Raw genomic sequence first — 6,352 nt, forward strand, 5'->3', positions numbered from 1 at the left:
GAACTTTCACAAACCGCATCGCACACTTGTGTGATTGCAACAGCTCTCGAGCTGTGAAGCAAGTTTCTTGTTTGCATGACATGTGGACTGAATATATCCTTATCTTGAGCAAAATAATAAGAAATCTGACATTCCATATATTTTATTTCGAGTAGGGCCTACATACAAATGTAATTTATGTCTTTTAGTTTGTCAATAGATTTAAAGCACCTTAAGGAAAGAATGTCTTTGAATTTCCACCCTGAATTTAATTTTACCAAAAGGTTTTTTAGTTTATGGTTATAGAAATGTCATGCTTTGTATCTTTCTCTTTTTGTTGATTCTAGCAGCCTGCCACCTGTAAATCTTTTGACTCTACTTTTTTTTTTATTTGGAAAAATAAAGTAGAACATCAGCAGGAAATCTCTAACACAACCATACTCAAAAGGAGGTTTGAATGTTTTAGACTTTTCTACTAGGTTTTTAAAATAAATTGGTTAAAAAATGTTTAAAGGGGAACTCAATCTGGTTCTGGATTCCTAATTTGTTATTAAAAGTTTTTGCTTTCTTGTGAATTTAAATGTATGTAAATGACTATGAAACTTTCATAAGCAAGCTCTTGAGTCATGGAAGCTGATCTTTAAACACAATTTGCCTTCGCATATCATATGGAATAATCATATCAGCTTGTAAATCATTTTTCTGGCCTGTTGCACAAAGCTGGTTTTACTTGTTACCCAGGTAAGTTTAAGATTAGTTTGAGCAAACTCTTAGCCTGACAAGCCAGACCCACATCAAGATGTTTGGTCTGGAAACTCACCATAGACAGGGCTCAATCTGAGGGGCGGGATAAACGGTTGTCTTTCAAACTCCCTCTGCACGCGATAGGATAGCGCTACAACCAACCAGAGCAACGAAGGTGAAGCAGAGCTTGTTGATAGATTAAACATTCGCCGTATCCGGTCAGCAAAACTCCGAACAAATCTTCCCTTTATAAGAATGACTTCAGTGCCGTTCTTTGTTCTTTTCTCAGAGAAAAGCTTAACTCCAAGTCTTCCAGAGTCGCGGTCAAAGCTGATTCGAAAGACCGCCATTCGCCAGTTTCTGTGTTTACTAGAAGCACGCAAACGCAACTCAGGCCGTCGTCATAATGGCCCCCGTCCACCGACTCTATACACGATGTGATTGGCCCGGCAAGAGTTAGGGGAATACAGCTCAGAAGGGTATTGAGAGTTGCTAGACACTCGCGGGCAAATTAAATTTGCTGCCGCTAGGGTGCGTCTAGATTTCTAGGCTAGCAAACTCTGTTTTTTTGGGCTCAAGAAGGTGGATTGGTTTTAATCAGTGTTCATCACCATGGTAATTTACACTACACAGCTAACCTGCTCTGGAGCAGGTTTTATTCTGGCGTAGAGATCACAAACCCAAACTGGGCCAATCAGCTGCAAGTAAAGTCATTATAATCACTTTTAATTCATATAATATGTTAATATAAATATTATATTAATTGACAAGTAGCCAAATAGTAATATAAATATAATACATGCATTAATAATTATTTTAAACAACATGTATTAATTTGAGCTCTTTGTGAACCTATAATTATTAGGCATATTTCTTTGATTCACATCATCCATTGATATAGCCTAGTCAGATATTCTTTAACTGCCTTCTCAATCTTTCGCTGCATCAGCAGTGTTTATTCCTGCCTTGTAAACAGTTCCTGCCTTAATTTCATGATAATTTTCAAAACGATCTCTCAATCTTCAGAAGAGAAGTGAATCAAACGGACACTGTGATTGGCTGTTTGCCACACCTGTCACACTGTCAGGTGCACATGCTTGAGAGTTGATCACTAACTGAATTAAACCTGAGTTGACAGAGGAAGTTCATACCGAGCTTTGAGAAACTTTGAGAACTTGATCTAAACCAGGTTGGATTTATCTGGATTTGTCAACTCTAAACCTACTCTGAAACTCAGTTCAGCTAGCTTCATGCAACAGGCCTCTGATGGGCAATGATAAGGGCAATGTTTATGTTTCAGACTTGGTAAATAAAAATGGAGACTTACATTCTTATAAACATTTAAGTGAACTATGGTATAAATGCATCAAAACAGAACTATTTTAAGCTTGCAAAGACTATCCCTGCTAATTTGTTTTGTTGTTAATGTCCTAGATGTTAAATGTAGGATATAAATACATTTTAAAGGAACTTCATCATGGTTAGTAATTATTCGTTTATGGGAAATGGTTGGCACTTTTCCCAAATGTTACATTTCATAAGGTATGGTGCCAAACAAATTCTTAATTAATAATAACAAAATAAATCTACCTAAAAAGTATTCATCGTTATTACCCTTGTATCTTCTATTACTAAAGTTGTTTTTCACTCTGGCATTTCTGAAAGTAAAGAGATAGTTGATGTCTTAAACTTTATTTGTATGATGGGTAAATTCACATCATTCAAATTCACAAATTCATCATATTCACAAAGCAAATTACCTTAATTTAAAACCTAACTGCAAAGTATTTGCTTATGATTTACAATTATTGTTATTATCTCTTAAAAATCCCCTCCAATAATAAAGCTTTGAAAACATCCCGTATAGAACAAATTTAAGTTAAATTGTAATTCATTTTTATTTTCTTCTCTGTATCCCCACGTTCATTGTTCTGTAAATATATACACTCACCTATAGGATTATTAGAAACACCTGTTCAATTTCTCATTAATGCAATTATCTAATCAACCAATCACATGATAGTTGTGGTCCCGGTCAAGAAAATCTCCTGAACTCCAAACTGAATGTCAGAATGGGAAAGAAAGGTGATTTAAGCCATTTTGAGCGTGGCATAGTTGTTGGTGCCAGACGGGCCGGTCTGTGTATTTCACAATCTTCTCAGTTACTGGGACTTTCACGCACAACTATTTCTAGATTTACAAAAAATGGCTTGAAAAGGGAAAAACATCCAGTATGCGGCAGTTCTGTGAGTGAAAATGCCTTGTTGGTGCTAGAGGTCAGAGGAGAATGGTCCGACTGATTTAAGATGATAGAAGAGCAACTTTAAGTTAAAGAACCACTCGTTACAACCGAGGTATGCAGCAAAGCATTTGTGAAGCCACAACATGCACAACCTAGAGGCGGATGGGCTACAACAGCAGAAGATCCCACCGGGTACCACTCATCTCCGCTACAAATAGGAAAAAGAAACTACAATTTGCACAAGCTCACTAAAATTGGACAGTTGAAGACTGGAAAAATGTTGCCTGGTCTGATGAGTCTCGATTCCTGTTGAGACATTCAGATGGTAGAGTCAGAATTTGGCGTAAACAGAATGACAATATGGATCCATCATGAGTTGTTACCACTGTGCAGGATGGTGGTGGTGGTGTAATGGTGTGGGGGATGTTTTCATGGCACACTTTAGGCCCCTTAGTGCCAATTGGGCATCGTTTAAATGCCACGGACTACCTGAGCATTGTTTCTGACAATGTCCATCCCTTTACGACCACCATGTACCTATCCTCTGATGGCTACATCCAGCAGGATAATGCACCATGTCACAAAGCTTGAATCATTTCAAATTGGTTTATTGTAACATGACAATGAGTTCACTGTACTAAAATGGCCCCCACAGTCACCAGACCTCAACCCAATAGAGCATCTTTGGGATGTGGTGGAACGGGAGCTTCGTGCCCTGGATGTGCATCCCACAACTCTCCATCAACTGCAAGATGCTATCCTATCAATATGGGCCAACATTTCTAAAGAATGCTTTCAGCACCTTGTTGAATCAATGCCACGTAGAATTAAAGGGTTACTTCAGCGATTAGCATATGGCTTTGTATCAGTAGAAACCCTGGAGTATATTCAAATTATTGTGCTTTTCCCCCTCATATCTCCCTGAGACAAGAGATTTATGCATTTTATTTCTGGAAAAATTCCTCCTATGATGCAAATTGATGATTTTTGCATCATAGGAGGAATGTTTGCCCAAAGGCTAAAGACTACAGCCAGCAGAGGGAGCCATTTCTGCATGTTTTGAATCCGCGCATGGGGGATGGAGATCACACTCAGCTGGCAGGGAGAGCTCAGCTGGCAGCTACAGGCACTCATTTAAATGGAGCTGTGGTGTGCAATGTAAGTCTTTTAACTTCTCAAATTAATTTCTATGAAAGTTAAGCTTGTAAAGGCATGAACTGAAACGCGCCAGACTGAACTCGCGTTGTGAATGTATGCCGCGAGTGTAGTCGCGATTACCTCAGCTCTCATCACTCCTGCAGTTAGTGCTCAGTGCTGTGATACTCGCGCGGTGACTCACTCATTATATTGAACAGACACGTTCAGTTTTTAATTGTAGTGTCTCCTCTAACTCAGTCACTGTAATCAAGTTGGTGGCGTTGGGAATGGCACAGGGTAGCGAAGCATTCTGGGAATTGTAGTCTTTCATCCCCATGGGACAAAAATACATTTTCTGTCTTTTCTCAGTCTAGAAGACACCAAATTCAAAAATAATTTCACATTTCTACTGCACTGATGACCCAGTTTAAATACAGATTCATCTTCCCAGCGCTGAAGTACCCCTTTAAGGCAGTTCTGAAGGCGAAGGGGGTTAAACACAATATTAATAATCCTTTAGGTGAGCGTGTGTATACACTATATATATATATATATATATATATATATATATATATATATATATATATATATATATATATTATTTATTTTATTATTATTTTCTTTCCTGTAGGCTGATTTATAATTATGCAATAAAAACAAAATATAAAGCACCTTTTTTGAAGAGCGGACGTGCTCTTGTGCGTAAGAAAGGGCCTATTTAAATCTGGAAATAAATGTCTGAGAAAAATAACAATTAGTCCTCAGGTGCCATGTATAATTTAGCAAAAAATGCTAAGCATGTATTCGATCCCAAAAAAAAATTCCTTAAACGCTTTACTCCACCACCTGCGTGTGGTTGAACGACAAATTTGCAACAGTATGGTTTCGGGAAACATTCGTGACTAGCTAACTAGCTGAAACTTGTGGTAGTTAAGCAGTGAGTTTCATTGTTGTTTGCACTCCATGTGTAGTTTATATTTCGGCGTGGTGGTAGCGCTATTTTTAAGTTATGCAGCTACGTTTTTAATGGCAGTAGAACTGTCGCATTCATTTTGTTAATCATATATTTTTACAGTAACAAAAGTAGCCTATTCCACATTTCTTAGTAGCAAGGTGGTGGCCACTAGTGGTGCCATTAGTTTTTAAAATATTTGACTGTTTTCAGCAGATACAGCGAATTAATCAAGATTTGAATCTGTTCTTTTCGGTGAACCAACAGGCTAGTGAACCGGTCAAATGGGTTCGCGATTCAGTTCTAAACAAAACTGATTGGAACAGTTTATCTCTCACTACAACAGTAAGGGTTTATGTAGGTGCAAAGAACAAAAACACAAATGGATCAAGGAAAAAAAATACCTACAGTGAATTGACACTGAAGATATGAGTATTATTTTTATCACTTGCCATTGATAAGCTCTTTATTTGAAAGTTCAACACCTGTGTCACACTATTACTTAAAGGATTATACTGCAGGTTAAGACATTCTCCAAACAAAAGTCAACACAAGAACAAATTCACTGAAGCACACAAATAACTACTCCATTGAAGTAGGTCTACTCTTCATAAAAAAAAGACTGTTTCACATACAATTATATCAATATGATACCATGGTAGGCCTATCTATCATATAGTGTTGGGTAAGTTACTCCAAAAAAGTAATTATTACAAGCTACCAGTTACATCTCCAACAGTGTGATTAGATTACAGTACTATTACTCTCTCCTAAAAAGCATTGGATTTTTTTAAAATGCCTTGGTCTTGTCTCAGTCTTGGGATTTTATTTCAAGACTGGTGAAGACCACTGTGGGGATATCACTAAATTGCTGGTGCTGGTCTTATTTGTTGTGAACATCATGATTGAATGTAAAACTTCCTGCTTCGAAAGCAAACAATAACTTGCTTCTAATTTTATTTATTTTGTTACTGTTGTGTCGGGTCAGAAATCAAACATGTCTCCAAAATTAACACAAATGCCCACAAAATTCAAGATATGCTTGCAAAAAATTGCTTGATTTTTATATAACATGATATAATTAAGCAATATCACAAGAGCAGTTTTATCAAATATGAGCATGACTGCAAATGGTTTCGTCTTGGATTAGATTGTCTTGACTACAATACTACTAGTGTCAAGTCTGAGACAGACAATAATAGGCTACCTAACTAAAATGTGACAATACACGTCTTATCACTCGCGCTTTTCACACGGCTATTGTTAATAAGGAAATTAACATTCATGTCACTCTGTGA

Source organism: Pseudorasbora parva, chromosome 5 (genome assembly GCF_024679245.1).
Source record: "Pseudorasbora parva isolate DD20220531a chromosome 5, ASM2467924v1, whole genome shotgun sequence".
Taxonomy (NCBI): domain Eukaryota; kingdom Metazoa; phylum Chordata; class Actinopteri; order Cypriniformes; family Gobionidae; genus Pseudorasbora; species Pseudorasbora parva.